General features: G+C 46.9%; 1 long non-coding RNA gene across 1 annotated transcript in view; it reads left to right on the forward strand.

Annotated features, from left to right (window-relative positions):
* The window catches only part of LOC132401625 (uncharacterized), a 47,611-nt gene extending 43,294 nt beyond the window's left edge, over positions 1-4,317 (forward strand). The window contains exon 4 of the long non-coding RNA XR_009514642.1: positions 3,844-4,317. This is a non-coding gene — a long non-coding RNA (uncharacterized LOC132401625). The remainder of the gene's footprint in view (positions 1-3,843) is intronic.
* Positions 4,318-9,720: the final 5,403 nt, after the last annotated feature.

The following is a 9,720-nucleotide window of genomic DNA, read 5'->3' on the forward strand; positions in this document are numbered from 1 at the left end:
AACGTTTACCTGATGGCAGAAGAACTAACAGTTCATGGAGAGGGTGTGAGGGGTCTTTAATGATGTACCGTGTCTTCTGGAGGCATCGACTCTGAAAGAGGTCTTGGACAGAAGGTAGGGAGACCCCAATAACCTTCTCTGCTCCCCTAACCACCCTCTGCAAGGCTTTTTTTGTCGGCAGTACTGCAGCTGGAGTACCAGGTTGTGATGCAAAAGGTCAGCACACTCTCAACCACTCCTCTGTAGAATGCAGTTAAGATGTTAGTGGGGAGTGATGCTTGTTTAAGATACGTACAATTCTGCAACTCGATTTGCTGCCTTTACACTTTTTTCTCACTGCTATGCTCAAACTAAAGGGCCACATTTCCTCGTGACATGCAGTTTAAACACTTGCAAAGTCAGCATTCCATGGCCACTTTTTTAGGTATACCTGCTTGCTAATACAAATATCTGATCAGACTATTGTGTGGCAACAACTGCATCAAAGCATGCAGACATGGTCCAGAGGTTCAATTGTTGTTCAAACCGAACATCAGAATGGGGAAGAAATGTGATCAAAGTGACTGATTGTTGGTGACAGACAGGTGGTTTGAGTATCTTAGAGACTGCTGATCTCCTGGGATCTTCACGCATCACAGTCTTTAGAGTTTACAGAGAATAGTGAGAAAAACAAAATACATGTTAATGAGAGAGGTCAGAAGAGAATGACCGCTGACAGTAACTCAATAACCATAACAGTGCTGTGCAAAAGAGAATTTCTGAATGCACAACATATTGAACCTTGACACCAGGAAATCTGCAGATGCTGGAAATTCAAGCAACGCACACAAAATGCTGGTGGAACACAGCAGGCCAGGCAGCTTTGAACCTTGAAGTGGATGGGCTACAGCAGCAGAAGACTACCAGCATATATTTAAGATGGCGCTGGTGAAGCATAGTGATGAATTGTTGGTAGCAAACAATATTATAAATTACTGTATTAATCACACTTTTTCTGATGTGATCACTGCAATCAGTATCTTGTAACCTCCCTTTTGAGGCTGAGCTTTTGAACTTTCTATATGACCTGGCATTTTTACAGTGTGAACTGGAGTCTGGAAAGTGTAGGATGGTTGAGTTGTGTGTATGGGCTGAATTGAGGCGGTGGGGCCTGGATCTGACAGTGGGGAATGAGCCAATGTTTGGCCATTGCTGGAGCAGACTTGGAGGTGATTTCATGTGGCAAAACCGAGATGAGGCAAGGCCATTTGAGGCAGTGGGGCCTGGGAATGAGGAAGGACCCAGAGTTTGACTGATTTTAGGCACCAGCCCAGATTGGAAAAGTCAGGTACGGGCCAAATCAAAGTGGTGGGGTCCAGGCATATGAGCGAGGGCACCAGGCCAGAATGAAAAGGTCAGGGTGTCGGGGCTGGAGGCAAGGGATGGCTTGGTTCATATGGCTGCTGCATGAGGTTTACTCATCTCTGCACTGAACTGAGGCTGTGTTCTGCAGCTAATGGCTGCAGTGATGACAGGCTTTGTGGCTGTCAACTCACTTTAGTGAACTTCAGTTCTGAATGTTATTTGCTTACTCTTATTATTTGCATGATTTGTTTTTCCTGCACATTGGATGTTTGATTTTTTGGCTAATGGGTTCTATTGGGTTTCTTTGTTTAGTGGCTGCCTGTAAGGAGACAAATCTCAAGTTTGTATATAGTATACACAGGTTGATAATAAATGTACTTTGAAAATTTACCCAGTGGCTGCTTTATTAGGTACAGGAGGTACCTGTTCAGTGGCACTGAATGTATATGTTTCTAAGTTCGCTCGTATTTTCCCCTTAAGGATTTTTAATTAAATTGAGTGCACTGCAGTTTATTTTTATGCCTATGAAGCATGTACATGTAGTTAAAGGCAGAACCTAGGCACAGCTAGTAGGGCTGCTGTTGAATAGTTCTAGTGATTGGAGTTCAATCCTGAACTCTGTTGTAGTCTGTGTAGAGTTTGCATATTCTCCTGGTCACCACACATGGGCTTCCTGGGTGCTCTGGTTTTCTCATGCTTTCCAAAGATGTCCAAGCTGATCGGCTAATATAATTGTCCAAGGATTTAGAATTGGTAAAGTGTGAGAAGAATGAAAAAGGATTAGTGTAAGTGGATATGTGATGGCAGACATGGACTCAGTGGGTCGAAGCCTCTGTGCTATATTACTCTATAATCCTATCACATGTTCAGTAACTGGAATGATGAATAGTAAAGTGTCTGAACAAAAGTTGTCAATTTTAATCACCTGAATATGCCTCTGTATTAGATTAAGGTAAGGTCATTTAGAAAGGAGTTGTTCCATTAGACATATGCAGCATGGACTCAGAAAGGGCAGGAGTTACTTACTGGAGTTCTTTTTTGGACATAATGAGTGCAGTGGATAGAGGGGAACTGGTGGATGTCGTATACTTGGATTTCCAGAAGGCATTTGATAAGGTGCCGCACAAGAGATTTATAAATAAGATACGGATGCATGGAGTCGGAGGAAGGGTATTGGCAGAGATAGTGGATTGGATAACCAATAGAAGGCAGGGTGTTGGTATAAATGGGTGTTTCTCCGGTTAGCAGTCAGGGGTGAGTAGGGTGCCACAGGGGGCAGTGCTGAGCCTGCAGCTGTTTACCATTTACATTAATGATTTGGAAGAGGGGACTCAGTGTAGTGTAGCAAAATTTGCTGATGACACTAAACTGAGTGGAAAAGCAAATTGTACAGAGGATGTGGAGAGTCTGCAGAGGGATATAGATAGGTTAAGTGAGTGGGCCAAGGTCTGGCAGATGGAATACAACGTTGGTAAATGCAAGATCATCCACTTTGGGAGGAATAATGGAAGAGCAGATTATTATTTAAGTGGTGAAAGATTGCAGCATGCTGTTGTGCAGAGGGACTTGGGAGTGCTTGTGCATGAATCGCAAAAAGTTGGCTTGCAGGTGCAACAGGTTATTAAGAAGTCAAACGGAATGCCGACCTTAATTGCTAGAGGGATTGAATTCAAGAACAGGGAGGTCATGCTGCAACTATACAGGGTACTGGTGAGACTGCACCTGGAGTACCATGTCCAGTTCTGGTCTCCATACTTGAGGAAGGATATACTGGCTTTGGAGCAGTGCAGAGGAGGTTCACCAGGTAGATTCCAGGGATGAAGGGGTTAACATGAGGAGCGATTGAGTCACCTGGGACTACACTCTCTGGAATTCAGAAGAATGAGAGGGAATCTTATAGAAACATACAAAATTTTGAAAGATAAAAGTAGGAAAGTTGTTTCCACTGGCAGATTAGACTAGACCGAGGTGACATTGCCTCAAGATTCAGGGGAAAAGATTTAGGACGGAAATAAGGAAAAACTGTTTTTCACAGAGAGTGGTGAATCTGTGGAATTCTCTGCCGAGGGAAGCAGTTGAGGCTTCTTCACTAAATATACTTAAGATACAGTTAGATAGATTTTTACATAATAGGGAAATTAAGGGTTATGGGGAAAAGGCAGGAGCTGAGTTTACGGACAGATCAGCCATGATCTTATTGAATGGTGGGGCAGGCTCGATGGGGGGGGATGGCCTACTCCTGCTCCTATTTCTTATGTTCTTGTACCATTGTCCTCACAAGGGATGTTGAGGCTCTGGTCAGAAAGGGGAGACATAGGTCAGGCAAAGGCAGCAGCGAAAAGATTATTTGCTGGAGGAATACAAGGATGCAGGATTTTAGTTATGAAGGAAATCAAGAGCCCATGGTCTGTTTTTTATCAATTATGGTATTGTCTGCACTGTTGTAACTATATGTTAATTATAACTATATGTAACTATGTGGTTTTGTGTCCTTTCCAGGGAATGCGCTAAGATGGTAGCATGATATTAATATGCAGCAGCCTCTCCGGACTCTGGATTGGGGGATTATCAAACATTATGTGGATTTCTGGTGTAGTTGGTTTTGTCATGTGCTTTTGTGATATCATTCTGGAGAACATTGTCTCATTTTTTAAATTGCATTGCATTTGTGGTTTTTAAATGACAACAAACTGAAACTGAACTGAACTGAACTGAAGAGGGCAAGAAAGAGGATGAAATAGCTTTGACAGAGAACGCTACATAGACTCCAAAGAGATTTTATCCGTTTTAAGAGAATTAGGAAAAGAATAGGGTCTCTCAAAGATTGAAGTGGAGGTCTATCATGTAGAGTCACAGGAAATGAATCAGGCACGCACTGAATATTTCTCCTTTTCTAAATCATGGAGAAGGACATACTGTGACATCCCAGAAACCAATGGCGATATCATTAGGATAGTCCATGCTACAGTAGAGGAGGTGTTCTAAGTAATAAAACATATGAAGGTAAAAAAATCTCTGGTGTCAGATCATTCTATCCAAGAACACTGTGTGGCAATAGAGATGAAATTGCTGGAGTCTGGCTGAATATATGTATCATAGTTAACAATGAGTGACATACATGAACCCAGGAGAGAGGCTAATGCTGTGCCTTTATTTTAGAAGGGCTGCAAAGAAAATCTGGTAACTATAGACAAATATGCCTAATATCTGTGACAGGTAAACATAGAACAGAGCAGCACAGGAAAAGGCTCTTCATCCCACAATGTTCTGCTAAACCAGCTAAAAAACAAACACTAATCCCTCCTATCTGAACAATGTCCATATTCCTCTATCTTCATCACATTCAAGGGCCTGTCCAAACGTCCCTTAAAAGCCTCTAATATATTTGTCTCTACCACCATATCTGGCAACACATTCCAAGCATCCATTGCTCTCTTACCCCTTACATTCCTCACATTCCCCCTTTAACCTACCCCTTCTTGCCTTCAATGCATGCACTCTAGTATATTACACATTTAAAACCCCTGGGAAATAGATTCTCTGTCAACTCTATTTATGCCTCTCATAATATTATAAACCTTGATCAGATATCCCCTAAGCCCCTGCCACTCCAGAGAAAACAACCCAAGTTCATCCAGCCTCTCATGATAGCACATGCCCTCTAAACCAGGAAGCATCCAGGTAAGCCTCTTCTGCAGCCTCTCCAAAGTCTCAACATTCTTCCTACAGTGGGGCAACCAGAACTGTATGCAATACTCCAGATGTGGCCTAACTAGAGTTCTATAAAGTTGCAATATAACTTCTTGACTCTTGAAATCAATGCCTCCACTAATAAAAGCAAACATTCCATATGCCTTCTTAACCACCTTACTGACCTGTGTAGCTTACCTTTAAGGAGCTGCAAAATTGGATCCCAAGATCTCATAGCTCAGCAACATTGTTGAATATTTTGCCCTTAAAATAGTACTTGCATTTTCCCTCCCAAGGTGCAAAACCTCACATTTATCTGAGTTAAACTCCATCTGCCATTTCTCTGCGCTTATCTGCAACTGATGTATATAGTGCAATATTCTTTGCCAGTCTTCTACACTGTGCACAACTCTACAACTCAACTCAAATCGTGGTATCATCTGCAAATGTATTAACCCACCCATCTACATTTTCATCCAGGTCATTTATATACATCACAAACAGCAAAGGATCCAACACAGGTCGTTGCAGAACACTAATTACAGATCTCCAGCTCAAATAAGTCCCTTCAATCATTACCTTCTGTCTTCTATGAGCAAGCCAGTTCTGAATCCAAATAGCCAGTTTGCTGTGGAACCTATGCATCTTAATTTTCTGGATTAGCCTCCCATGAGGGATTTTGTCAAACACCTTACTAAAATCCATGTAGAAACATCCACTGCCCTGCTGTTGTGATGGAAATGAGAAAGATTCTTTGGGTCTCAAAGGCAAGGGCTCTGGACACACAGTTTTAATAATGAGTTAATTTTCAAGAGGAAAAGAGCTTGGGAACAACACAAGTGGCTACAATATTCACACAAACGTGCTTAGAATAGATGAGCGTGGGAAAAGTCAGGTCAGCAGTGCAATAAATGGGAAAACGGTGTGGGGACAGAGTACAGGAACACATACAGGCAAGGGAAAAGCAACTACGATACCCGCCACCCCTTGACTATGGGCAAGCACGGCCTCTGCTACAGGGACAACAATAAACGCTTCCAAAACCCTATTCAATGCACAGCTCACCACAGGTCTCCAGTTCTGTTCTGCAATCTTCATCCTGGAGTGAAGCAGGCTGGTCCCTTGAGGATGGCAAAAAGAGAGCGAACCCAGCACATGCAGCACCTTTATAGGTCAGGGGGCCGGAGGGTCCAGCCCAGGTGATTCACTGGGGGGGGGGGGCAAACGGCTTGATGATAGACGGGTTAATCCAATTAAGGTGGCCAATGGTTAAGTGTGTACTGATTAGTTGGGAGGGGCGGAATGCTGACTGACATGTGGTGTGCCTTCCGACCAGGTGAGGGCAGTGCTGTCATGTGACAGGCACGACTCTCTGGACACACTCAACCCCTCAGAAGACGCACCACTCAGCCGGGACACATAAGGGAGAGTGAAAACAATATCAACATATATGAGAAGTAACCATTTATAAGCAGCTAAATAAAGGCAAACGCACTCTTAATAATTTGGCATGCACAACATAACATAAAGATAGCGATAATGACAAGAATGAGTGCAATGGACCAGTGGATGACAGTTGCCCACCACCCACCACCCCTCCCCGGGACCCTAACGGCCATCAATTGCCCCATGAGCTGTTGTGCTGGAGAAGCTGGCCACTCGATTTTTGAATTTTAGCTACCGAGTCCCGAGTGCGAGCAGCTAAGTGAGTGATGTTGCTGGACTCGTCAGGGATAAAGGTACAGCATTCCTTACCAATCACTGCACACGTTCCACCATCAGCCACGAGTAGGTAGTCCAGGGCCATTTGGTTCTGCAGTGTGACCATCCTGACAGCAATCAGCTCTGCCGCCGTTCGGGTGAGGGCATCTTCGGTGTGTTGCAGTGCCACTGCCATCTCGTTGGCCAGAGTCTTGAGCACACTGGTCATCTGGATCACCTCCGGGACAATCGGGCCGTGCCATAACTGGGAAAGGCTATCATCCAGAACCTCTCCGCCTCCATAATGGCCCTCTTGTCCCTGTGGCCGCTGTATGCCGGGTGCTCCCCAAGGTCGTTCAGGGGGTGGATGAAGGGCACCACATATGCTGGAAAGCAGCAGCCGTACCAGCTTGTGGGGAGCCACGGGTAGGCACGGTGGCCGCAAATCCAGTGGGTCCTGTTCAGAGTCCAGGGAGCCCCCAGCTTAGCGGCACCGTCAGCAGTGGTCACTGGGGCACCCGGGTACCAGTTTCACTTGCAGTCGCTGCAACTGACTGACAGGTTGGAAGCATTCCCTGGGTCTACTCAGTGGCTGAGGGATAACCCTGAGGGTCGGGACTCAGGTGGAGGTTAAATTGTAGGGAGGAAAATACCAGTTCCTGAAGCACCCACCCCATCGGGGTTCAAGGAAAGAGACATTGTGTATTGGGGAGGAGAGTGGTGGGGGGACTGCCAGCAGGGGCCCCCCAAACAGATATACCAAAACCAGCAGGAGCAAATAGTCTCTGTAAACAGTTCATCCGATGTCATCCAGCAGGATCAGCGTGAGTGGCAGCGCATCATCAGCGTGTGCTGGGGTTCACATGCAGATCCAGCAGTCCGATCTGTTGGTGTTGCTGGCAAACTCGTAAGCGACCCTGAGGAAGGTGTTGGCAGCTGTCACGAAGCCAACCATTGCAGTGACCAGGAGGGATGACTGAAGTAGTGTCCTGTAGAGGGGGGGGGGTGGGGGAGGAGGAAACTCATTCCCATCTGGTTAACTGCTGGGACAAATTGGATTTACCCAGAATGGCGACCCAGCTGGTGTCCCCTGGACCACACGCCACAATTTCTCCCTTCTTGGGGGAACCCTGTGGCTGTCTTATCCATACTCTACCCGAGTCCTCAGTCTCGGGGGGCTTCGGTGGTTTCCCAGTCGGGAGATGGGGAGTGTGCTAGATGGTGGGACACTGGGGACCCCACCTTGGCCATTGGGCCGTGTGTTCAATTGGTAAACGGCCTGCTGAAGGACAGTGTGCGAGAGGGAGTCAGAGTGCAATTTTTTTCCTTGAGCAGGCCATTCATTCTCTCAATTAAGCCCGATGCCTGGGGGCGGTGGAGTATGTGGAACAGCCAAGCGATCCCCGCCTCAGCCGCCCAGGTCTGGGCTTTGGTCCCTGCAAAGTGTGAGCCCAAATCGGATTGTACCTCCCATGGGACCCCGTAGAGAGAGGAGAGGTGCTGTAATCCTCTGATGGTGCTATTCTGGTCGGCCCTCTCACAGGGCACCACCACCAGGACACCCAAGTATGTGTCCACCATCGTGAGGACATACTGCTTCTTATTCTGTCGCGGGAGCGGTCCAATACAGTCGATTTGCCATACCTGACCCGCTCCCGTGCCGCGACGGATATGGCCTGGTGGCCCTATTGGCCAGTCCCATGGCTTGACTAGCTGGCAGATGGGGCAGTTAGCTACAGAGGTTTTGCATTGGTCGAGTGTCAAAGCGACACCGAATTGTTCAGCCCACGCAGTTAGTGCGCTGGGGTCTGTGTCAGGGGTGGAAGTGGTGGCAGATGATATTGGGCAGCCTGGTCCACAGCGGCGTTAAATGTTGCCTCTTCATGATCTTTTCAGGTATGGGCATCCACATGGTTGACAGAAAATTTTCTGTGGGTAGCCTGGTCCCAAATGAAACACTAGTGGTGCTGTCCCCAAAGGGGATGCCCGTGTATTTCCCACCCCATGTCTTGCCACCGGGCCATCCAACACCACAATGACATTAGGAGTCAGTATAGATGTGGATTGGTCCAGTGGTGTTTTGGAGGGTGAGGGCTACTGCCTTTCCAGTGGCTGGAGCCGTCTGTGAACCAGGCGTGCAGTTTGCTGTCGAGGTCGCAGGAATCGAAGGGTTGACCCCAACATGCTGGGGAGGGTCGTACCTTGGGGATGTCTGGGGCAGGGTCCTGGGACTGGGGGAAAGCCATGACTTGTTCATGGAGGCAGCTGACCCCTTCAGGACCGGGATCAGTTGACAATGGAGGACCCCTGGGCACAGCCCTCTTTGTGGGTGGAATCAGGGGACTTGACCCATCACATTATGGGGAGATGGGGGTGAAGGACGACAGGGTCGGTGCTTGTTTGGTGTTCTGTGGTGAGGAGCGCCAGATAACAGGCTAGTAGCGCTGCCACTTCAGGTGGAGACTTGGTCCAGAAACCGAGCGGGACTCTGCACCCTTGGGTCTTCTGCCAGAGGATCCATTCGGCGACCGTCTCGCTGGCTGAAACCTGTAACTCAAAAGGCAGACCTGCCAGGCGGGAGAAAGTGGCATTGCTTGTTCCACAGCTTGCTTAGCTGTATCTAAAGCTCTGGTCCCCATAGAAATGTGGATTTTTTCCTGGAGTGACCGAAGAAACATGGTCAAGTGGGGTATATGCTGTCACCAATATCCCAGGAGCCCCACAAATCACTGTGTCAGTTTTATTAGAGGGGACAGCAAAATTTAAAACTTTATTTTTAGAAGCATCAGGGATGTTTCTGTGGCCAGAGTTTCATTGTATTCCCAGAATGAGCACATCTTTCTGGAGCCCTGTACCTTTTCCATGTTAATTGCCCAGCCCCATGCCCTGAGGGATTCAATGAGTATGTGAAGAATTTCCGAGACAATGGTCTCAGAGGGACTTTGGAGGAGGATCAATCGACACCTTGGGGGGAAATTGGATGTG

This window comes from Hypanus sabinus, chromosome 11 (genome assembly GCF_030144855.1).
Source record: "Hypanus sabinus isolate sHypSab1 chromosome 11, sHypSab1.hap1, whole genome shotgun sequence".
Classification (NCBI taxonomy): domain Eukaryota; kingdom Metazoa; phylum Chordata; class Chondrichthyes; order Myliobatiformes; family Dasyatidae; genus Hypanus; species Hypanus sabinus.